This window comes from Ylistrum balloti, unplaced genomic scaffold (assembly GCF_031769215.1).
Source record: "Ylistrum balloti isolate Yb309-2 unplaced genomic scaffold, AGI_CSIRO_Ybal_v1 Utg369866, whole genome shotgun sequence".
NCBI classification, from domain to species: Eukaryota; Metazoa; Mollusca; class Bivalvia; order Pectinida; family Pectinidae; genus Ylistrum; species Ylistrum balloti.
Genome location: NW_026782011.1, coordinates 52779 through 79302, shown reverse-complemented (window position 1 = coordinate 79302; position 26524 = coordinate 52779). Strand labels below are relative to the sequence as shown.

The following is a 26524-nucleotide window of genomic DNA, read 5'->3' as shown; positions in this document are numbered from 1 at the left end:
AACTAAGTCCCTGTATCAGAGGAGAACTTTGTCATCATACATTGTATATACATCATGGTACTAGGGGAAGAAACTAAGTCCCTGTATCAGAGGACAACCTTATTATCGTAAAACATGAAAGAAACGAACAACTGCACAACTGAAGAAACCTTATTATCGTAACACAAAACAAAGTCGCGGTAGGGGAAACTAACTTATGGTACTACTACTGAACAAGTACTTAAATCAATTCCAGCTGCTGTGCTGGTACAATGCTATAAAAACTGCGACAATTGGTTTGTGTCAGTACCATACTAAAGAAGACTCCAAGCCGACAGTCACAGTGTGCTAGTGAGGTTCATCATCCGACTAAGATAGTATTAGTAGTAGTAACAGACAGGCCATAAAATCTGGGATCATTCTTCTGACCAGTCAACTAACCTCTGTATACCTGTTCATTACAAACGTTTACTACACGTCAGTACATACACTGTATCGTGTTATTAAATTGAAAACGGGACACTGCCGAGAATATTTCCTATCACATGTGTTCAAGCTCTGTAGAAATATCGTGTAACGCCGTCTCACACAGACTGCCGGTGCTCTCTATCTGTGTATTGACAGTAGCACACAAACTCTGTGGTATTGTGTATCGAGAAACATGGGTTGCATATACTCCCCCAAAAAGATGCCATAACAAACACGAATCAGACGCCTTCAATCTTGGGATTTTATTCGGATTTTATAGGAAATTTCATATCCAAAGGTAAGTTATATTAACACAATTTCAAACACTACGTCTATGAATGCAGTTGTGGGGTATTTATAACTAGTTAGTAACACGTAGTATATGTATTTATCTATATCTACATACTTTCCACACTGGAGTATACTCCAATGTGCACAATATACTCGCCGAGTTCAGATTTTGGTCCAGATTTTGAAGATATGATTTTGGATTTTATTTCTACAATAGTTCTGCACGAAGCAGAAATTAATGACAAATAGTATGCAGTCATAAGTCATTAGGAAGAGGCAAAATACACGAGAGGTTACATATTCATATATTGCATATAAAGATATATTGTAATGTCCGGTATTATCATAACCTGCATTATACTGAATCAGATCTAAATTATATATATAGTATCTTGCTGATTAAGCAGGATAACAAGCATGCATTATCAAAAGTTTACGTCGTAAATGTTTTTTATATCGTTCTTCAATCGAGTATTGATTATCAAAAAGAGGTAAACAAGGTTTCTAGCTAGTGTTTTCTATGTTAACATCTTTTTCTCATCAAGGATATTTAACTAGATGAACAAAAACATTTGTGTTTTGCATCTATACCTGGCATTTCCTGAAATTCTTTTTTAATTCTAATTGTAATCTCTACCTTTTCGATAAAATGTTCATGAACTTAACATTAAGTTTTTATGATATAACCATTTGTCATCGCATCACTGTTACTATACCATCTAAGAACGTTCCTGTATACATCTATGTATATAAGAGCCTGGAAAATAAGCAGGAGCTGACATTAACATCATTCCTGTTTTCCTATAAACTGAGAATTCTCGTCTTCGTTTGATTTTCACGCTATTTCTCTTAAAACCATTTCCCCGAGAAAGTCAGTCTTAACGTTTTCTCGACAAGAATATATTATATGAAAGACAAGTGGGGTCTCCTCCATGTCCATTAAATTGAAAAAAATATATTCGTTTTTGTATTTATTTCAACTGAAACTCGTATCGTAAATATATAGTGAGGAAAATTGGACATGAAGAGCTAGCATTTTTCCCATAAATTTTCTACGCAAGAACAAATTCTAGAGATAATATCCAATTCAAAGTCTCATTGTGTTATTATTGTAAAACTTAAAACAAGCCCACCCTTGCTAGCTGCCGTATTTGTTACTGTAAACAAAGGTTTGTATTTACAACAAACCATTAAGTTAATATAAGAGTTGCCGAAGCGTGGTAGACTACATGACCAAGCACATATGTTTTCAGTGTTATTGAAAGTTATGTTAAGAGGTCGACAATTCTGTGTAACGATGTATTTCATTTCGGTCCTGAGTTTGTTATGCCGTACAAATTAATATATCTTGACAACAATCAGTAATATAAATCATTACAGGCCAGTGATTACGTAACATAGTTAAGTCACGTGACCGTGTGAAAAAAGAGTAAAACAATCACGTGCCATTCATGTATCATACAGCGTAAAAATATGTGACCTAGATGTGTTGTTTACATACACATTCTCCACTGTCACTATCACGCAAATAATATATAATACAATTTGCAAATATATCACGTGACTTCGATACAATATTTACTTTTAGATCGAAATGCATGTTCTTTACATATGTGATGGCGAGTGACACATATAAACGTGAAAATATAAATAAAACAAGCGACTTTTAGATTTATCTATTCACAAACTGGAAAAAATCCAGTTTTCTGATGAAAGGGTCATTTGGTACTTCCACTGCTTCTTGTTTTGGCAGGGAATTAACGTTGATTGGAACCGATTCAGGAGAGTTCGAATAGATTTGAGACCTCATGATGGATGCTTTCTGTTGACATAGTAACAGTTCGTATTGCGTTTGTCATTGGAATTAACAAGATGTTTGTATTACGTAACGACGTGGAATAGACACACCATAGATGATCTGCTATATACAGGCTCGCGTTTTCAGATTCCTGCTTTAAAACATATCGTTCCATGATTAGATATTTTTCTGGGCATTCTTGCATCCTGTTATATCTTATGCTTTCCCTTTAACACATTATACTAGGAGGTATTAGGAATATCTCTATCAGCGTACGATTTTTCACCAATATTAAAATGTACATGTGCTTTTATATCATTTAAAAGATCCGGAATCTTTTGTGCATCGAATGTCCGAAATAGCTACTCTTGTCATCTCTGTATATTTCATTACAGCTCAAACTTTAAACTTTTTTATTTTGCAACATACTAGATATTAAATGTTGTAGCTCAGATAAAAGGGTCTTATTGTATGAGGAGAAATGACTACCCTGTAAACTCACAAAGTCAGACTGATGTCTCCATATCTTTTCATGTCCGATCGGTGAATCGGACCCCAGTCGCATAAGAAAAAGGCGAGTCCATTGGCACTGCATCATCCTATCGTCCAACTCTGCATATTTTGGTTTATTTTTTATCTTTCTGCCACATAGATAATTTAAAAAAATGTATTAACTATCAACGTTTAAAATCATGTCCGGCAATAAACTAAACGATTAACGTATAAGGGCATCCTAGCAATCCGGCACCCATTGATACCATCCTCAAACAAACCAGCAATTCCTTTTCAAGTTCGGATACCTTCTGAAGCTGAGATCATATTGAAACATATTGATCATGTCGATATTGATTGAAACTGCTAAGTATAAAACAAATCCAACTACCAAGGACAAGAAACGAAACACTTACAATGAAGGTACCAGGAAATTGAAAAAAAGGCATCTGTTAAAATAAGGGCGGCAAATGTTTACCAGTAAATGGTAAATTCTCACATTTGTCACCTTTTCCGGTTCCCGGTACATATTCTGTATAATGCGTTCTATGATATCTTTCTTGGCTGTGTCGTTTGCAAGTGCAACTAATTTACATCTGAAGGAACTTGCACATCCAAGCATTCAAAATAAAAGTTTACACGTTAATGGATACTAACTATACAAATATGTTTTAGACGAAATTTACACATCTGAATGACGTATTACTAACGTACATAATGACACACGCCATGTTAATGAAGTTATGTCACGTTCCCCAATGACAACAGTGTAAATGACGGAGTCACCATGCGTCAGATCTCCTAAGGAAAGAAATACACGTATCTCCATATGAAATCATTATGATGATCATAAAATGTTTCCATTGTCTTCATCTCTTGAAATACGTTTGTCTGTTGGTTTCCTACATATAGCAGGACAATCCTGAAATTGAGTACAAATCCATGACAAATCCTTTATCGAATCAACAGTGATGTGTAACACCATTGGGGATACATGGCCTTTAAGAGAGGTTAAATTCCATAGTTCACATTTTATTGCTCTCCATCTTATAACAAATATTTATACTATCTGGATAATGTTTGTGATTTAGATATATTGCAAGAAGAACAAATCGTTATCAGGTAGGAAAAGACAACTCCCAAACATAAGAAAATCATAAATAAATGCATACATATAAAATTCATTGTACATTGTACATGATTATCACGTGATGTACTTTTCTATGCATAATTATGTCTCACACTCTACAATTATGTACATTGTACATGATTATCACATGATGTACAATTCTATACAAAGTATGTCTCACACTCTACAATTATGTACATTGTACATGTTTATCACATGATGTACAATTCTATACAAAGTATGTCTCACACTCTACAATTATGTACATTGTACATGATTATCACATGATGTACAATTCTATATTACTGTGTAATTCCACAGATTATATGTGTAATCATGAATAAGACATCAAACATGGTAAAGTAAGTCCCAGCTGTCTCGATATTATAACATGAAGCATATTAACTGTACAATATTTCTGCTGTACTAATTTTAGCTGATGATATATACAGATAACCGTTATTTCTATAATAAGTGTTTACACTCATTTACAACGAATCCTGTGAATCAGAAAATTGTGTTCGAGTTAGTTGTCCACTGATATCTTGTTATATTACATGGCTTCATAACGGTACTTTTTTATGTTTACAGTTTGTCCTAGTTTCATCAAATTTGAACCTAATTCAGGATACTGGTGACATATTGTTTTTTTCCAAATATAGAAAGGTGGATCTATTCTTAAATTACGATACTATCAAAATTGTTTGTCTCTGAACGTCAAATAAATGAATTGTTTTTGTTGCGTGATGGCATATTGTAAGGAAACTGCTAATCAATTACGATAAGCAACACATCCTGAAGCGGAATTTTGCTAGATCACTAATGCATGCATTTGGCTTTATCACTTTGTGAACCTCCTTTTTGCAAGCAGATTTAAGGCGTCTAACGTAACGTTTTGAGACTTCCTTACAAAACTAATTTAAATGCCACGAAAATCTTCTCTGAGTTAATGGATCTACCTTATTTGTAATGAGAAGTAATGGACTATTCAAAGAAAGGATTTGAATAAATAAATACGGAAGCAAATGTATCGATGTCATGTTGAATGTTTTATAGATTGGTTGTTTTTTACTCATCAATCTAGGTTGATGATTTCTTTTTTTTTTTTTTTTTTATACAACACGTTACTTATTTATTTTCTCCGTATCATTCTTGCGGTGAAGAAAATGTGTCATTCAGTTCCATTTTATTATAATGTATACTGGAATTTAATATTAAAATAACAGAGATTTGCAAAAGAAAAAAGCCAAACCACCAATATTATACGTAAGTAAATGCGTAGAAAAGTTCTATACAATAAAAAAATCGTCATAATGTTTAGAATGCCTTTTATTCTGTTCAAAATTCAAAATAACAATTCGTTTGTTGTGTTCACTAGAAGCAATTATCATATAGATTTTCAGGATATTTCGCTGCAATACTACTATTTCCCATCTACATTCATGTAACTATATGATAATTCCTTAAAACAAGGTTTAGTGCAGTGATTTATATATCGTCTACAGATCGGATTCTTCTGATTCTATCAAACAACGCAATGTTACCTTTCTGCACTAGCGTTCAGCAGAAATGTGCTCTAGTTTTCATATTTGTGTTTTTCATCCTTAGCTAAAAACCATAGTTTCAGACATATGGTTCACTGTTAGGCCATGACAATACAATGTGGATGAATCATTTGCACTGTTAAGAGTGATGAGTGGAATTTAGTTCTGAAGCTGTTACATGTTTGATATATAATTAAATATTGCTTAAGATTAGAGGATTTCATATCTGTATATCGAGATTGCATAAACAAGTAAACACACATATATATACATGTGCATACACACTATTCATGTTGAATTGGTCTGTGTAGTGGGCAAAGGTTCGAAATTCACCAATTGTTTGTATTTGGACAGGCTGTCTCCGTTTTTGTTTGATTCATATTTGATTTTAACTTGGTGACCTTGAAAGCCCTGAATCGCGATTCCGAACATTTTTACAAAAACCTACGGTAACAATGTAACTATTTTAGTGTATTTTCACTGTTTTGTTTGCATATATATTTTGCTTTCGCACGTTCTTCAACACAATAGTTAACCAAGAGGTAAGACATTCATATCATCATATAAAACTTTATCAGAAATCAACACAAGATGGAAGCTAAAAGGTCAGTTATGACATCAGAGGGTTAACTGACTTCAGATCAGGTTCTGACATTAAACTGAATGATATACTTGGGACACAAAATTCCGTCCTTAATGACAGCCAGATATTGGAAAAAACCATCATGCATATTGATGTCACAATTAACGCGCAATGAATAGAGACTAATTCATATATTCTGAAGCCATTATAGAACTGGACCGTTTCTTATTTCCCAATCTATTTGACTTCTGCAGCTGTTTGTTCTATGTGGTTTGTATACATCCTGATTGTGAAGTACTGGCTCGCATTTTACCTGATAATTACCATTCCTGCAAAACCTTCGGTGACATTTCGTGAATCAAACAAGGACGAAAAAAAGAATCGTTGATACTCACCTGTCCTTTCAGAAGTTTTTCACTGCATATCTTTAACAAGCGATAAACGTGCCTTGCAATAATCTCCACCATTTTCTGAGTCATTGCCAAGTTATGAAACCAATTTAAAACGATTTCTGTCATCTCATGCATTAAACAGTTAATTTCAATGTTTAATGATACGAATGATTTTAAAATATTGAGGTCTAAAAAATGGTGGCAGTGTGGTGGCAGATCTCTATTGTGTTATTGATTTTCAATGACGACGTTTTCCTTCCTCTTGTCTTTCTCTTCCTTTCTCAATGACAGAGCAGTATTTAAATTACGATTCATGCAGGCCTTCTCTTAAACTTGACATTTCTGCCATATAGTACTTACTAGTACATCCACAGATAGCCCCCGTTTCTACAGTGGACAGAACATCAAGCTAGATAACTCAATTTGATATCAATTCTGTTTCACAAGAGACCGGAAATTATTCCGCGTGAAAAGAAAGTGCCGAATATTAGTCCGCCCACTCATTCTTTTCTGTATGTATTTGTCACGTTGTTGAAAAGACTAGTCGCGTTTTATGGTTTCTCATATAGCAAATAAGTCATATATTAAAGCACAAGACTAGTGGAACAATACGATGAAAACAAGGGTTTGAACCCTACCGTAAGCATTTTGAAAAACAGCAAAACTAATATGGATTCACATTGCTATCAAGACGTTTGGCTCAATAGCCATTATCTCTTTTGTTGGGGGCAGATCAGTTTAATGGTGTAGATCATGGTATAACTTCCTGGGTAGAACATACGAATTTGTCCAATCTTTGTAAAATATAGTAAAAGAAACAAACACTTGCTTCAAAATTACAAGTTATAGTGTATTTTCTATATAAGTACGCAGACTAGCATATCTGAATACAGCACATTACTACAGACTCATGTTGCTTAACAATCGAACTACGAAATTAATTGTTTTTGTTTATATATGGATAAATCATATATCAGATTGAAAAGAACTCTTTATGCAGCTAAGACAACTGGATAGGTACAAGGTAGAACGAAACACCATTATTTGCGATACGATATCAGGTTGTGATTGCATGGAATGCTAACTCAGACCTTTTGCTGCCAGCCGTGAAAAAATCCTCCGACCTTTCAATTTGGCTTACTTTCAAATACCTTGATTACTTATTTTTCCTCTTCATTACTTCTAAATTTACCTTCAAGAAATTGGTTCTTATAACAGTCAGATCCGATTGTCTGAGACTGTCCAAGGTTGATGACGTAGACAAACCTAATAGAATGCCGAACCAATTATCTAGGGAAACATCAGCAAAAAAGGTAAGAACAACTCGAGCAGTTTGATGGGCATGGAAAAAAGAAAAAGAAAACAGCAGTAGTTTGTTCATTTGATGATTGTTTTTATCAAACAATAAGAAGAATTGTACAGTAGACAGGTCCGATATATCAAGCTGGGTATTTCAATTTAAATAATTCTTCAATGTCTTCCTGTTATGTTTGTAACATTTCGATTAAAAAAGCTGATCCCAAGTAATGAGTGATGTAAACTGTGTATTAATTGAAGTATTCGTGAAATTGAGGTACTGGTAGAAAAGTTTTATATTGGACTGTCGGATGTTGGATGATTATTTGAACTTAAAGAATGACGAAATGCTATCCAAACTCGCTTTGACAAATTCATAATTGAATTGTTTTAGCATAAAAATGAAGTGACTTTCCAAGAACCATATAGTCTTTCTCTTTGTGCTACTGTTTGTTCAGTTCTTGATCCTGTATTTGCTTATCCACATTTAAGTTTGGTATTTTTGCCCTTAAACTCCACCATGAATCTATAATATGTCGCATTTCTCGTCATTGAACATTTTTTCCCGGTATATTATTAAAACTCTGGCACTTACTATTTCCCATGCCTATGTATGGAACGGTGGCAATGCTGCTGTTGTTGATTTGTCTGTCACCTCCTCTTCAGTTATCACACTTATGTGGTGAATGATTAAAAACGCCGTCTAGGTAAAAAATTAGGTGTTGCAAATATGGATACGATTTCCAGTTCTTGTCCTTTTCCCAAACAAGGAATGTTTTTTGCAAATGCATTGCTGTTTCCTGACATTCCAAGTGTTAATCTGAACGTATTCTTTGCTCGATGTACATGTGAGAATCCTTAATATCTGTAGATAGAGATGAAACACGTACAGTAGAAGTATTAACACGATACTGAAAGCATTTTCTGCACCGAATGAAGCGTCCGATATAACTTCCATTCTCAAGAAATGTATCTGGAATTTCACAAATCAAAGATTAATCGAGATATTCATATACTGAAGACATGGAGTGTGTATGGAGCTCAAAAATTCTCTCTCTCTCTCTCTCTCTCTCTCTCTCTCTCTCTCTCTCTCTCTCTCTCTCCTCTCTCTCTCCTCTCTCTCTCTCTCTCTCTCTCTCTCTCTCTCTCTCTCTCTCTCTCTCTCTCTCGCTCTCTCTCTCTCTCTCTCTCTCTCTCTCTCTCTCTCTCTCTCTCTCTCTCTCTCTCTCTCTCTCTCTCTCTCTCTCTCTCTCTCTCTCTCTCTCTCTCTCTCTCTCTCTCTATATGCTATGATTCCATGGACACCAATTTCTTTAACACATATTACGCGCCATATCCTCCAGTAAATAAAATGTAGATCATGTCTCGTACTATTTCGTGGATATGAACTCTGGGGTTACCCACGAGAATAAACAAAAACAAACAAACCAAAACTGCGGTGATAAATGATGATTTTTTTTCCATACGTTGCACTTCGACGGCCTTTGAACAATGATCCTATAACGATGCCTGTGATAAGTAATAGCAGCTGATGAAAAATATAAAACACAAACCTTTCGGACATCATCGTGATATCGTTCTGGAATGTTATCAACATTTGTGCGATGTGATTTACAAGGTTTTTAATTCTTGTCAGTATTACTTTCAACTCTATGGATGTATTTGATTTGACTAGAAGATATTGTCGATAAGGCAGAGTACGCTCTCACTTCTGGAACGCCTGGTCTGTTTCTTTTGATATATTTGCTGTATGTATTGTTGGCTTTTATTTTCCGTTTACTAATTTTACACGCTTTCTCTGGGATTTATTTTATTATCATTTTGTTTTGTTTCGATTTTGTTTTGTTGTTTTGTTTTACATTTGTTTTTGTTCAACGGGCAAGAATCTTTATTCGAAAGAAAAATAATTCTCATAGTGTTATCCGATGATGTAAACACGTGTTATATTCAAATAACATAAAAGAATACCTAGTTTCCTTTGTCTGTTCTAAACCAACATAAATTAAGAAAGCCAAAAGTTACTGGAGATCCCTCATGTAAACTGAAACTAAAATTAACCCAAAAGGCTAAAAACGGGGAAAGATATGGACAATGATTTATATGGAGACACATGATTCGGAGTTCCGGAAGGCTCAGTGTTTTCTGATTCAGCAACAATATTTACCTTGTAGATATAGGCCAAGACAGGGAAGTAATGTCATTAAGAACAAGGTATCAACGACGCCAACAAGCCTTCTAACTGGGGACAGTTTGTGGAATCATATTATCAAGCGTATATGGTAGTAATGATATATTTGTGATTGAAGAATAAACACATTGAAGAACGGGGTCCTATTCGTATGGTGATGCATATATATCATCTATATTTATACCAGATAAAAAATGTATGTATATCGATTTATATTTATATATATGATCAATGAAATAATAGCAACAGTACGGACGAGCGAATCGTCAAATTTTCGAGGCAACCTTCCCCTTTATCAAGACACAAATATCATTACCATCCTAGTAATACGCATCCAACGAACATTTGTTTGTTAGGATCCAGTACCAATACTGGACCATACCGTCGATATTACTAATTAGATTCTATATATATATAGATAGATAGATATATATAGATATTTTTGAGTTCACAGAATTCTTATTTTTTGAGCGACAATCCCATGCTTGGCATTCACTGTGTGTAATCTATGTATCATTGGGAAGGGTACCTATATAACTAGATAGTCAACTTAATTGTCATCGCTGATCAATATCGTGTACAGAGGTGTTAGCCTAGATACTAGCTAGTAAAGCTTCACCTTGAAATTTCGTGCTGTTTTATGAATAATTAATTATTGGCGCGCTTAATTACTAGCTACTTAACGAATTCTCGCCGTTTCGATTGAAATTTCACAGAAGGACAAGAAATGTAAACTAACTCTAGAGTTTCTAGGCTAATTGTTTTATGTTACTGCTCAGGACTTGTTTACCAAACTCGTGCTTATTTACGAGGTCATTATTCTATATGTAATTTTGACACAGGCAAAGGTTAGAATTGAACTTGTCAAGAATTTTTGTCTTTTTTTTATCATTCTTTCAAATCAATGAATCGGAATCAGTTTTACCATTTTATGAAAATTTTGATTTTCTATTCTGCGTAATTTACTACATGTATGACGTCACGGTTTCTTGCATTGCTTTCCATTGCCTTGTAGGGCAGAGCACCTTTTAATGAGTGTCCGTTAAAAAATGTTAAAATATAGGAACAATTTTGATGATTTCCATGTGTGTTGATAATAGTATGTTTATATTTGTGCGTGAGTGATACAGGTGATGTCTCGATTGAAGAAAGAATTTTGATGACGTTGAATGGAAATAACATACGTATTTCTGAATTTATGTATTGGGAAACTCGCAATACCTATTATTCTTGATTCCGATCTTTGAGCATCGTGTGTGATATTATTTTATTCATAATATATATCCTTATCTATATAACTTGGGATTAGTCATTAATTATGTTAAGTTAAAATCGAAAATTGATTTTAATGTCCATTTGCTACCATTACAAGGTAAACCTCTCAATATCAGTGTCCGCGTCAACTGACCACGTAAAAGTCGCCAATAAGAATATCCCGCGAGAAATATTTACGGAACTAAGAATATGTACGTGACATGTTTATACGTCAGCAACAATAAAAAAAACATTGACACTGTTAATGGTCTAGGAATGTTAATAAATTTGTTGGGAAGCAGCCTTAATATTTGTCCGTCTATTGACCGAGTGATCGGTAGTTCGAACCCCAGCGTACAGTGTTTTTCATTACGCCTTCCTAATTGAAATACCTACAATGTGAAGTACGTGTATTTACCATGACAGGTGTGTATACATGTAGCTTTACGTAAACAGGTAGAATAGGCAATGACTAAGGTACCCAGTATCTTATTTACACGCAACATTAAACCATTTTACTTTTGAAATAGTTCCAAAAATATATATTCCGTAAGTTTTTCATGCTTTTAAAACATTATTTTCTACTTTTACACATGGGTCGTGCTCTTTAAATGTCGACATAAGTCATTCGGAACATATTAGCAGATAATGCAAAACTGAACAGTTAATGATGCATAAGTATGATGCGTTCCGAATATGTTGCTACGGTGTTGGTAGGCCGCGATCTCGAGTGTAAGTATTTCGAATAAATCTTCCTAACCCCACTGGCTCATGATGACGTTTGATGAGCGCAGCTGCAATCTACCGAAATGTTCCGGGTACGTGAATATATATAATGAGAAAGATTAGATGCCAGAACTGGCAAATCGCAAACATATTTCTCTCTGGTATGAATAGGTGTTGCCGTTAAATGATTCGGCGCGCGTGCGTTACACGCACACTTCATGATATAGGACGAAAACCGATCAAGGTTAGCGTTAATATGATAAATATGTGGTGCACGTGCCAGCGTTAAGCTTAACATGCACGTTTAGTCATGGCACCAGCATCGTTGTTTACATAATTATAAGAGTAAACATTGTTTGTTTACGTCGTAAATATTGATGTATGACGTATATTTCCTGAAAAATTGAACAGGGCATATGCTAGACAATTACTGATTACATTAATCTCTAAACCTTTCTATCTCAATTGATTCATTAACCTCCAAAATGGGAACAAATTAGTTTAAAACCAGACACATGAAATAATCACTCTTCACGCTATGTGCGTGTTAATAGAAGGTTTATTTATTTTGTAACGGTGAAATAAACAACAGCGTATGTGAATCTCACTTCTTGAATCGGATATCACCACGTGTGTAATCAAACTGTTAATTTCACGTGTATTATGCACCTTTTAGAAGTTTGATAAACAAAATTATACAAACTGCCGGTAATAATACATAGCCCGCCGACTCTGTTTGGACACCTTTATCATCGAACATTGCATGTCATGCAATCTGCAAGTGTAGGTGGGGGTCATCAAATCATTTGATATGCATACGGTTTGCGGCAACACACGTCCCACAAGCAGTTATTTGGATCCTAAATACAACATAGTAATTTTCTCAAACATTTTAACACAGTCTCACAAAATGCTTGTGTAGAAAAACTTCTTTTAACTTCTTTAACTCGAAGGTTTACATAAACAACCAGACACAATATTACTTATGTTTATGGGTATACGAAATGTGTGATTATGCTCTAAGGATATTTACTGTTCACAAATGTATATGTTGTTGATCGAATAGAGATAAGACATTACAGAGTTTTCAGAATTTTAAAACGTTTTATTTTCAAGTATTTCCCGTGTGTGGACAACGTGTCATTTGTTGATATTTCCATCATGCTGTATTCTGCATTTAGTAGAATGGATTTTCGTCTCAAAAATCTGAATTATGGTGAGCAATAAACAGGTACATGTTTTGATCTCTTGGGTAAATAACTTATTCCATAACATAATCGCCAGACAAAGCGTTTATGAAGCATTGAAATCGATCGCCAAGTTCACTAGCAGCATAACGCTTGTTTCTGTCTCGATGAGAGTACCAAGTAACCTCGCTGATTCGGAAGCAATCGAACATTGTTTCCTGTGTGTTTGATGATATCGACTGGATCGATGGAAATCAGATGTCTTACAAGAAGACAATAATATGAAAACGAATATCAGTCCTTTTTCAAATCAACGGTCTACCAGCATGGTGAAAATGCAATAAGACTGTTTCAAAAGGTTTTAAAAAAAAATTCGTGGTGTAGACTAAATGTAGGTTAACGATAGTACACATTCAAGATATAAAATGACGTTGACTTTTTGCTTTGTATTCATCTTTGTTTGTTTGTCCCTGATCATTGTTGAGAGGTCGAACGGTTACGATTTTAGCTTGCATTTTTCTTCATTGTGTTTGTTGATATAAAATAAAAGGTCATCGCGACACAGTGTTTTTTAAAGACAAGTTCTTTCAAAACACATTGATATAAACAGGGCCTGTTACATTGATATACCTCACTGAAGTAAAATATGGGGATATAAATAAATTCGAAATATTTTGTGTTTAGCAATTAAAGAATCTTACCCTCGGATTGAGATTCTCCCGAAAATGAATGTTAATTTTGTCGCGAACATATTCATCATGTTACATAATGACACTTGACATATTTGATATTTTGTTTACATAAACGTTAGAACACTGTAGTTTTCAGTGTTTATATTGATTTCTAAATCAATTAATTGATTAATCGATCGATAGATCGATAACTTATCAAAGATCGATCATATTTAGCAGGAAGTGAATAGCGAATGGTATATATTGCGTACAATGCATGTACATATCTAAAAATAATTTAACTTAAAAAATCTGTCCATATCTTGCGAATAAATTTAGCCAATGGCACGCATTGTTGGAACGTAGATGTTCCATAGATGGGAGTTATTGTTTAAAGTTATTATTCGTAGGTGTTGTACGCCTGTAAAACAAACATCTTTTGTCAAAGTATATAGAGCTTATGATCCGTTTGATGACGTTAACACACTAGAAACTCTCGTCTGTTTTCAATAGATGCCAAGACCTTTCGAAATGAACTAGCTCGGAACTAATGGTCAATTCCTGCACGTCATTATGTCGTATACAAAGTACTTCTCATCCTGTGGTCATATAAACAACGACGGAGGTATATACCTATCAACTTTTAACCTTTTCCTTCAAGCATTGATAGCTTGCGCCATCTTCAAGTAATCATGTACGTGTCTATTAAAAAATGAAAATGATAATATCTTTTATTGATTTATTAATACGAAACTTTAAGCAAATATTAAACAATCTTAAAGATATAGGAATTTCAATAAAACAATATAATTATAGTCTTTAGAATTGTTTTCAAAGATTGTTATGTTAAGTTGTCAATACATAAACGTGCTTGTACTACTGACGTCATATGGACTCCATTACCACTCGACGTAAGCAAACAATTCATGTTTGAGGTAAGTGTACGGCGGGGTGTTTGGCCAAAAGTTAGACAGTCCGCACGACATCTATTGCACCTGATGTTAAACGCCATTATGAACTCGGTATATGTTTAAAATCTCATTCATTCACAAGCTTTGTGATGATGTAAACATGTCATTGTGATAGCTTCAAATATAAATACAACATAACATACTGTGACAATATGACTATGCTTTTGATGGTTGCATACATGTGTCGAATTGAATTTCCGAAGGCAGCAGACGTCTGGACTATTGCCGAATATCGCATGTTAAGATAAGGTTCTCCGACAAGAAAATTGGTCCTACTAGGCATCGAAGGAGAATGTGCTATCTTTAAGAGTAAAAGAGATTCTACGGCATCTTGATTCTTGAACAAATGTAATAATGACAAAAGTGAATCAAAGAATTCCTGTAATTGGGGTAATGTCTATTTCCGGTCATTTGTACTCTTATTTGATCAGTCTTGTCTGAGAGCAAACGAACTAACGCAAATGTTCATCATTGTCGACAGACTAGACACCTTGATGGACAGAACGGAATTTATATCACACAGAAGGATCATATCACAGTGGTTGTAATTACCACGATGAGTATTGTGTGATGGCGTTCATAGTGGTATGAGAGTCGTAGTGGAATAGTTAATTTCCATGCGGGTTGCATTTTCTTTGAATATACGTGTTTTTTCATCCTGCACGAAATCATGTGTCCACGAAATAGGATGATATGCAAATTGAAATGAATTTTAATACCAAGTGATGTTTGTAAGTTATAATAATGAGCCAACGGAAATTGATATTTTTTCTAAGATAACAAAAATTGAGTCTAACTGAAGTTTACGATTGTACAATAATAAAATGAGGTATACGTATTGGCTTAAATCGAAGAGAAAATCCACATTACAAAACTACCAACTTTGTTGATGAGAGTTTTATAATACCACAGCTTTCCCGTAAATAATGCGTTTTACACAGCACGGTAATAAGTACTACGTTGTATCATCGAGTGACTATGTAGCAAGGCAATCATATCGCGCGTTTGAAACATACAGGAAAAGGTTGCTATTTTTATTTAAAGCCGCTTGGGTCTTGTAATATAAGGGTATATCTGAGTTGTTAGTCCTCGTTATATCAATATATAGGCATTTGTTGCGTCGCAAATTTGAAGTATTCGTTACGTGACATAAGTAATCCTAAATGAATCATTAGGGAGCTTAGTGACGTCATAACAAGACTCGCGGAAAGTATATCCTAACGCCAGTTTGTGGCGGTACACTTATGAATCATGCCGCTCGTGCTTGTTTGTTCCTTGTGTCTAAACATCAATCAAATTAAACATTTTTTGTTTTTGTTTTTAAAGATCTCAGTCATTGTGATGTTACTTCAGTGTTGTTTTAGAAGTCAATACATGCGTGTTGATTGCCAATTTCTGTGCTGAAACAGCGAAGCAAGGTTGTCGTTCGATACTTGATTGGCTCGATAAAATTATATTCTGCACGCGATTATTATTTTTAAACATCTGTATTTAATTACAAAGACTGACCTAATCGTTTTGTCGTGTTCTAAATCTTAAAGAAAAATCAGGAAAGTGCAGGAAGTCGTCCTTTGACTTTCTGGTGGGCGTAGTCATGAAGACTGTGCTGCTAGCTCGTTTATCAAATTCCATATAAAATATACTATTGTTATAAAAATGAGAAAAAAACAACAACTACCACGCAAACAAAACAACACTGATTTTAGCATCTTCAGGCATTTTTTGCTTGATTTCATTCTGCATTTTAGTGACAACCTTTCCAACGCGGCATCTGACTTCGTCATATTTTTCAGTAACAAATAAATACACGTATGAAAGTATGATACACAGTTTAAATGTTTAATAATGAGAGAGGGAGGGGGGAGAGAGAGATAGATAGAGAGAGGGGGAGAGAGAGAGAGAGAGAGAGAGAGAGAGAGAGAGAGAGAGAGAGAGAGAGAGAGAGAGAGAGAGAGAGGGGGGTGGGGGATATCTGGAAAGTGAGCTTTATCGACTACAATTACATTTTTTGATATGGAAGTGGATGTAATGACTCTTTGCTTTTTATTTAAAAAACGAAAACAAAAAACAAAACAAACCATTCATTTCTTTAATACAATTATCATTTCTATTTGTGTGTTTGTTTCTTAAGACGTTTCTGAATTATCTATATCGGCTTCTATTCAATCGTATTCATAGCATTCACTTCCGGATTGCAGTCAGTTTTGAAATACTTCATCAATTTCTATCTGTTTACAATTGCACAGATTTTGATGCAGTATAATTGAACCGTTCAGTCAACGCAACGCCTTTAAAATGAAATCTTCCGTGCTGCATAACGAGAGATTTCATCTTAAATCGGCAATACTTTTGTTTGGGTCGCTATTTAAATGTACTATTTATATCTATTCTATTTGTTGACGTGTGCCACGCGAGAGCAGTTGTTTACCATTTTAGCGTTAAACTGTTCTGCAGAGATAAGAGTTCGTGAATCTCAATTCCATCCCAGCCTTTTACAATGCAAGAGCCAATTAGCTGCTGAACACAGTAAAAAAAATCCTCATGTTCTTATCTTCGGAGACTAAGAACAGAATGATACACTGCTTCACCTCTGCATAATACTGGAATCAACTGCTCAATGTATTGTCAACTTTCAACTGAGCACGTTTTTGTGACTTCAAACCATCGTCTGTCTGTTAGGCTTCTTTGGTGGTCAAACGTATTCACACTCTAAACCTCTTTTCAGCTATAGAAAAAATATTACCCCTGTTACAGTATATATATTTAAACTTTGTCAATATTCTCGCGGTTTCTTGTTGTTTTATAAGGACAAATTCATACTGTTTTAGGTCCATTGAGACTGATAGGCCAAAGGCAGCTGAGAGTGCTTTATAGAAACACATTAGTCCTCGATGAAATGTGGCTCATTTATAAATATGTTATCGAATTATCAAACATACATGTACATGTATATAGTAGGCGGTGTTTACATTCAATGGTTTCTTTGAGTTTACAACAAAGAACGATATATTTCTTGTACATGTTCATAGAAGACGATGAAAGTAGTTATGTGCGTATTAAGTAATAAAATTTGTACATTTTCGATCTATGGAAAAAATAACCTAAAATTTTAACACAATGAAATTGCATTTTTATGCAAATGAATTTATAGTATAAAGAGTAGATTTGTCACGCAAATCCTTCGGGTGTCGTTTTCTGACCGCACATCCATTCAGACGTCATTGTGGATATGCTTTGACGCAATAAACATTTCATTATCGAATACATATCTTTGATCTGTTGCCTAAAATATGCAAAATCCCAGCTAATGAACCTAGTCATTTTACGTTAATGTTATATCCGTGCATGACTAGTATATCAAATCTCTTTGGCCGACACAATCCTAACAAAAGCATGCTTTGTGGAGAAAATTCTTTCCGATGCCTTGAGATCACGCAAATCTGTCTAGTGATTGTACGTATAACACTAGATTATGTTGTACAATGCATTCATCTTTACAACAATTAAAGTTTGTCTGGTAACTTGTAATTTTATCATCCGATTGATCAAACCTTTTACAAGGAGGAAATGCTGTGAATGATAACACCAACTTGCCGCCAAACATTCGTGATTGTTCCATACTTTACGCTTAGCGGAAAGCAATTAAAACATTCTTAAATTAAGAGCCGATACGTTTAGAAAAATACTGTTTGATGATGTCTTCTATATTTGGAAACAACAATCTGTTTTTTGTTTTATTTCTCATTGATTTTTTTATTATTTCTGATATTTATTTATTTACTTGTTTTTCGCAAATAAACATTGTATCTGTATGTATTTATATGTGAAGGTTACCTTGAAACTGTCACGAATTGTGTTCTTCACATTGACTAAGTTATATCATTGTATTTAGATATCGATTCAATCCGTACATCTGAGTACCACGAATCGTTTGTTCGGAGCCAGTACGATTCACATGGAGTTTATATCAGCTGAGTATCTATCCTGACGTCATACATTCACTGCAAAACAAATTATATTGTAGTAAATGTCATTTCATATTCGATAAAGGCAAAGTTTTCCAAATATAGTTGGAACGAGTGCATGTCTCTTATATATGATGTTCAATAATAGGAAATAGTTACTTTGTTATCTATAATATCGAGGTCTACATCTTAGAAATGTACTATAGTTGTTATTTATGAATCACAGTTACCAAAAATACATTTTATGTGTAGAAAGGGAATGAAGGTCATTCTCGTGAATACATAGATCGACGTTCAGATAGTTCATTTGTATATAAAAGACACGTGTTACGGCGTTTAAGTGTTCAGATGTAAAATTAGTTTACATATTTATCGTTCCTCTCCCAAACAGTTGATGATCTCTCTCCCTAATAGTTGATGATCTCTCTCCTCAACAGTTGATGATCTCTCTCCCCAACAGTTGATGATCTCTCTCCCTAATAGTTGATGATCTCTCTCCTCAACAGTTGATGATCTCTCTCTCCCAACAGTTGATGATCTCTCTCCTCAACAGTTGATGATCTCTCTCCCTAATAGTTGATGATCTCTCTCCCCAACAGTTGATGATCTCTCTCCCCAACAGTTGATGATCTCTCTCCCTAATAGTTGATGATCTCTCTCCCTAATAGTTGATGATCTCTCTCCCCAACAGTTGATGATCTCTCTCCCTAATAGTTGATGATCTCTCTCCCTGATAGTTGATGATCTCTCTCTCCAACAGTTGATGATATCTCTCCACAAAAGTTGATGATCTCTCTTCCCAACAGTTGATGATCTCTCTCCCCAACAGTTGATGATCTCTCTCCCCAACAGTTGATGATCTCTCTCTCCCCAACAGTTGATGATCTCTCTCCCCAACAGTTGATGATCTCTCTCCTCAACAGTTGATGATCTCTCTCCCCAACAGTTGATGATCTCTCTCCCCAACAGTTGATGATCTCTCTCCTCAACAGTTGATGATCTCTCTCCCCAACAGTTGATGATCTCTCTCCCCAACAGTTGATGATCTCTCTCCCTAATAGTTGATGATCTCTCTCCTCAACAGTTGATGATCCCTCTCCCTAACAGTTGATGATCTCTCTCCCCAACAGTTGATGATCTCTCTCCCTAACAGGTGATGATCTCTCTCCTCAACAGCTGATGATCCCTCTCCCTAATAGTTGATGATCTCTCTCCTCAACAGTTGATGATCTCTCTCCCTAACAGGTGATGATCTCTCTCCCTAACAGCTGATGATCTCTCTCCTCAACAGTTGATGATCTCTCTCCCTAATAGTTGATGATCTCTCTCCCCAACAGTTGATGATCTCTCTCCTCAACAGTTGATGATCTCTCTCCCTAATAGTTGATGATCTCTCTCCCCAACAGTTGATGATCTCTCTCCCCAACAGTTGATGATCTCTCTCTCTAATAGTTGATGATCTCTCTCCCTAATAGTTGATGATCTCTCTCCCCAACAGTTGATGATCTCTCTCCCTAATAGTTGATGATCTCTCTCCCTGATAGTTGATGATCTCTCTCTCCAACAGTTGATGATCTCTCTCCCCAAAAGTTGATGATCTCTCTCCCCAACAGTTGATGATCTCTCTCCCCAACAGTTGATGATCTCTCTCCCCAACAGTTGATGATCTCTCTCCCTAATAGTTGATGATCTCTCTCCCCAACAGTTGATGATCTCTCTCCCTAATAGTTGATGATCTCTCTCCCCAACAGTTGATGATCTCTCTCCCCAAAAGTTGATGATCTCTCTCCTCAACAGTTGATGATCTCTCTCCCCAAAAGTTGATGATCTTTCTCCCCAACAGTTGATGATCTCTCTCCCCAACAGTAGATGATCTCTCTCCCCAACAGTTGATGATCTCTCTCCCCAACAGTAGATGATCCCTTTCGTACACAGTTTATTATCCCTGTCCTCAACAGTTGATGAACCTCTCCCAAATATTGATAATCCCCGATTGCTGATGACCCATAAACCCAAAATTTTGCTGACCCCTCTCCAACAGGTGATGACTCCTCCCCCACTGTTGATGAGCCCCCCTCCTCCCCCCATCCCCCCATCCCCTCACACACACAAACACCATCGTGAATGACCCCATTCCCCACTTACACGTCTATTCCATCATCAGGAAGTTCTCCATTCTGCCATATTGGTTACATTAGTGCTGCCTTAAGCCTTCCAGAAGGCCAGTCAGTTCTGCTAACTATAAATAACATAGTTTCTAATCATGTGTAAGTGTGCGTACTCGGAGGTAGTAGCTTCTATCGGCAGTTTCTGGAGCATATGAGAGAGAAGAATTCTATTTTGATCGAGTAAAGTACAACCTTCCAGTTCGGCATGTAGCCACGCCAGAATGTGTCAGAATGATGGTTATTTGAAAGATTTGATTTTCCGATTAAACAATGATAAACTGAAACAGACACTCATATTGACGTCGGTAGGTATACCCTAAACATTTATTTCGATGCGAATAGCGTATTAAGTTATAGTCAATTTGAGTATTCGTTTCCACTTGTGGACATGGATCTTTAAGACTGTCATAACATTATTGCACACATTTTCGCCCCAATAATATTATGTTGATCATGACTCTTAGGTTTTGTTTAGACAACTCGTCCCTTTAAACAGAGGTCTAACTGAGGCATAGCACTGTTCATAATCATTATGTGTGTATGAGTGGCAGTGGTGACCTTCATCTAAACAACAAGGACATTCCAATCACTGGGTTAACATAAAATAACCACATGTGCTGTCGTGGTTGTTTTTCTTGAGCAAAATACGTTAACCTAATAGCTCTGCATAGCACGAGACGGACCTTCCGTATGTCGTTGGGTACGGAAGCCACCAACTACTGTAAGAGAACTCAAAATAATACAAGCTGTTCGAGGGACGATAAACAAAGCCAACAAAAAAAAAAAAAAACAATCATTTGCTTTCAGTCATGTCAACTTCATGTTTTGGAATTTCATCTCAAATGAACTTCGGATAGATTAAAGATTTAACGATGAAGGAGGAATGAAAAAGAAAACAAAATAAAAAAAAATGAAACTTAACGTTAACATAAAATTTCGTTAGAAATAATAGACAAAAAAAACCCGAACAGTAAACGAAAAAAGGATACACACAAACAAACTTCACATGAAAAAAAGGTTTATACGAAATGACGGGATCAAACAAGTTATATCTGTTGTTTTCAACTCGATGGGCCTTTTTACATCATAAGTCCGCTACAATATGAAAGAGACGTGTGAAGAAGCTTAATCTGTAAAGACCATTAACGGGATGCTGATCTTAGATGTTGTCTCCGTGTGCAGTGTCTTGATTCACGTTCCGACACGTGCTCTATATATAACATAAAGGTATCGATCATAGTACTGTTGTTAAAATCTGTCTGACGGCGTGACTCATTGAAGCTTTTACTCGTACGCTAAGTATCATAACTTCTATTTTTGCTTCCTGTCTTATCTACACCTTATAATAATGTACAGCATCGACCACGTGCATGTCTCTTCAAAAATGCTCAGCGCTGGAAATAGATTGCTCACAGAGAGACTTGCCTTCTGACGTCATCTATCTTGGAAAGGTTTTATACTTTTATATTGCTTTATTAAATATAGAACTCTATAGTAGATACTGATTGCGTAATTATTTTGAACTTCCGGCATATCCGCAGCAAAATAAATGATCGATATCATTGGTTATTTTTGGTTTGATAAATAAGGCAGGTCTATTTTTAAAGTTTTAGTGACGTCAAAGAGATACTACTGACAAAATAAAACAGGAGTAATGTTAGAAAGATCGTTAGAGCTCGGCCGACCATCTCTACTGGAAGTGTTGTCTGAGATGTGCCGTAGGAAAAAAACAAAAGCGTTGAGGCACTGTAGCTAATGAATTGTTGCCGACATTTTACATTAAGAGAAAACTTTAGTGCTGTTTGATGTACGAAATACACTGACCAGGAATCATTTCTTGATATGTGAGTGGTCAAACCGTTGTAAACAACAAGTACTTAGTTTACGGCTTGACAGCAAGGGTGTTACGATTGTCAACAAACAACATTAAGGAATGTAATGTGATAACAATTGGTAACAGAACAATACTGTTGTACCTGCAATAGTATATTTGTGAAATAGACATTGTTCTAATATATCTGATTCAATTGTGGATTTAAGTATGCATTTACAAGAAATGTCACATGGAATACCTTTTGACAGACAGACAAGTTCTTACTTTGTCCTGTAAAGTTTGATGGAGTCAGGAGAAAGTCGAAAGAAATAATTGACGTGATACATAAATTATACTTACAATTGGGTAAATCAGATCACTTTTCATTTTCTGGTGTTGGAACATATTTGTTAAATGGATTTTGGCCCCAAATTATAGATATCATAGTATGTCAATTTAAATATTGAATATCTGCAAATAACAAATATATACCGTCCGGAATATTGGTTACGGACGATGTTCCAAGAGCATTGTGATTCGTATATCGTTAGAGTATGTACACACTGCTACGACTGATAATAAAATCTAAATCTGGTACGAGGCCAATTATCCGTGATTAGTTTTGATATCAAGTAACGCGCTTCGACCTGTTTATGACGTAGAACCTGCTCATATAAACACTTCTCTCGTGCCTGTTTATAATCGGACACTCTACAACACAATCTGAACGGTGATCTGTTCAACAGGCCAATGTAGGCAATAAACCTCCCGCGCGATGATGTGATATCCGTGATTTTGTCTACACTCAAAAGGATACTTAAAAGAAGCCTGACGTAAATTTCATAAGATCTGGATCAAATGTTTATTATGAGTCATTCTTTGTGTACATAAACGATATACAAGATTGCATTGGTAAGCCATCACATAGACCGAATTCTCTTTCACTGCACGTGCTTGAACCCGCATATGTACATGCAGATAACAAGGTACAAAGAGCTGCGTCACATAATTGAAACTAGAAAATCTCATTATTTATAAATCAATGAGGGAAGCTCATAACTCGTCAGCGAGGAGAAGGTCTGTCCATCGAATTGTACAACAGAGATTGATTATCGCCTTATTACCGCTTAGCACCTGGCAAATTGTTCGTACAATTCTATGACGTCATACCAGATATTGAAAGCCACAGAGAATCCAAAAGCATCGCCCAAACCGTGCACTGTGATTGACTTTTAGAAGGACTGGGTGCTTTATGCAAATTTTGGAGAAAATGTTCTGTTCTGTATTCTGCTCTTAGTTGGATATTTAAAGTTTCTGTCTGCTGTGTCCTAAGAAGTGATTTAGTGGCGGGGAACTTTACATAGACTGTAGAATTGTGTCTGTTTATCTCTTGGATTTAACTACACAAATACAATGAAGAGCGAGATGAGCACCTCTAAGGTAGGTAAACCCATCTCATTCTGAAGTATGAAATACACTCTAGAAGATTTTCACATAATTCCATTTCGTTCGTTTTCCAGTATCGCCTCCTCGTGTGTTCATCTCTTGCTTATTCTTCTCTTGTTCGTAGCGGTTTCGTCTAATCATTGAGACATTTCTCATTTTTCCTGTATCTTTTCTTATTTCTGAAGATCCATCATTCGTTTTTACTCCCTCGACATTGTTAGCACGGCTTCTGTTATGATTCTTGTTTCTGAAGATCCATCATTCGTGTTCACTCCCTCGACATCGATATTCACTTTTGCTCTTTTTTTGAGTTCTTTTTCATTCTCCTATTCAATCAGATATATTTCCCATTTCGCCTGTCGCAATCATTCCACAGCTATGTCTCCTTAACATTCCTGTGTTTTTCTTGTTTCCTGGCTCCTGGTCTCGCTCCTAATTGGACCCGGAATCCTTGGCCCCATTACCTATCCGTTCTCTCTCCGTATATAAGTTAATTAAACATTTCTTTCTCCAGTAACAAAACAGGATTACTAACATGTCATCACAGCCTAGAAAAGCCTATTTATTATTGTTTTTAACAGGTTTTACGTCAACGATTACGACCTTTGACCTTTCAGCAGACGATCCTAGTAACACTTCCTACTTATTGTTTATGTACGAAAATGTCTCAAAGTGTAAAAAAAACCATAAAGTTACATATCTTCCGGGTTTAGAGCTTCTTTTCTTGCTAACATATTTCTACTCTTTTGAAAACTTCGATTTTGCATCATAGAAATTTCTGATGGTAGAGTTTTGTTGAATCGACATGATGTTCCTATGACGTCACAGCGCGTGTTCCGTAGTTTTGTTGGTATAGTAGACATTTTGTTATTGAGCATATGTTTTCTGTCATTTTTGTTCTATACACATTAAGATAGCTTCAAAGTTTTATTATAACATTATGTTACTTACTGTAAACATACTTAATTTAGCGTGATCTTAATTTTAGCGCAATATCATTTTTGCGCAATGATAAATTCGAACATCATCAATTATTGTTGTATTAATGAAATACAGGGAGTTTAATAAGTGAAATAATATTTCAGTGTGAAAAGTACTAAAATAACATTACCGCTAAATTATGTATGTTTACAGTGTTATACTTAGTGTGTATTCCAAGTATCTTTGGTACAAACAGTTTTACTTGATGTCATAAAAATCTAGCGGGATTCTACACCAAAAAACATCTGCCTAATAACCATTCTGCCAAAGACTTGTTCGACGCGACATACTTAATTCTACATGTCGACTTTTATTTCTTTCTCTTCCAATCCTTAAATATATTTGACAAGATTAATGGCACAACTCACTTCTTTTTAAAATCCCAATTGAAGTGTTTTGTCGACATGGAATTCCATTCAGCATAGCTCAAACCATTTTCTAGAAGAGATCGATATCCACACAGATAAGACTGCTGCCATACAAAAACCCTGTCAGATAGCTGCTTTGTAAGTCTCAAGATCAACAGAGAATTCGATTTTTTTTATTACGGGTTATTCTGTTTTAGTGTTGATTTTGTTTTTGCTTATATGTTTTTGTTTTTTGGCGAGAAACACCTGTTGACTTGAGTTTTTTTGTTGGTCAATCCAGATATGCTGTACAACAAATAACTAAAACAGCAAACATGTATTATTTCTGTCTGAAGTTGATTTTGCTGAACAGGTCTAGTGTGAAACAATATTTGTTGACGTAGATGAAAGATAAAATATATTTCAGAGTGTTAGCACTGATATTTGGGAAATGTCTCCTCTAACAACCTGTATGTGGTCATGTGATGACATACTTTAATACCATTGTAGAACCGAAAGGTCAAAGGTTACTGGATTGATGACCGAATCGTAATCTCAAATCATACTAAACAAGGCAAAGACAAAAAAAAAAACCAAAAAAACAAAAACAAAAACAATTTTTTTTTTTTTTAATTTAAAAAAGATATTGACATCAAAGTCATGGTTTCCAGAGTTCAAGGTTCAAATGTCTTCTGTTCCATCGGCAGCTTTCGTCTTATTTGATGATACTGGACAATATGTGTTTTTTATAACACACCTACAATATTAGCAGTTTTTTGACATGCGTTATCTGAATCGATACCGTTTTATCTCCCGAGCTTATCTTTTACAGGTG

The 26524-nt window shown here is 35.3% G+C and overlaps 1 protein-coding gene across 1 annotated transcript in view; it reads left to right on the top strand.

Moving 5' to 3' along the window:
- The first annotated feature begins 317 nt into the window (after positions 1–317).
- Positions 318–26524, top strand: part of LOC132545932 (calmodulin-beta-like) — a 49257-nt gene continuing 23050 nt past the window's right edge. The window contains exon 1 of the mRNA XM_060209609.1: positions 318–745. The gene's annotated coding sequence lies outside the window, so the exon portion shown is untranslated. The remainder of the gene's footprint in view (positions 746–26524) is intronic.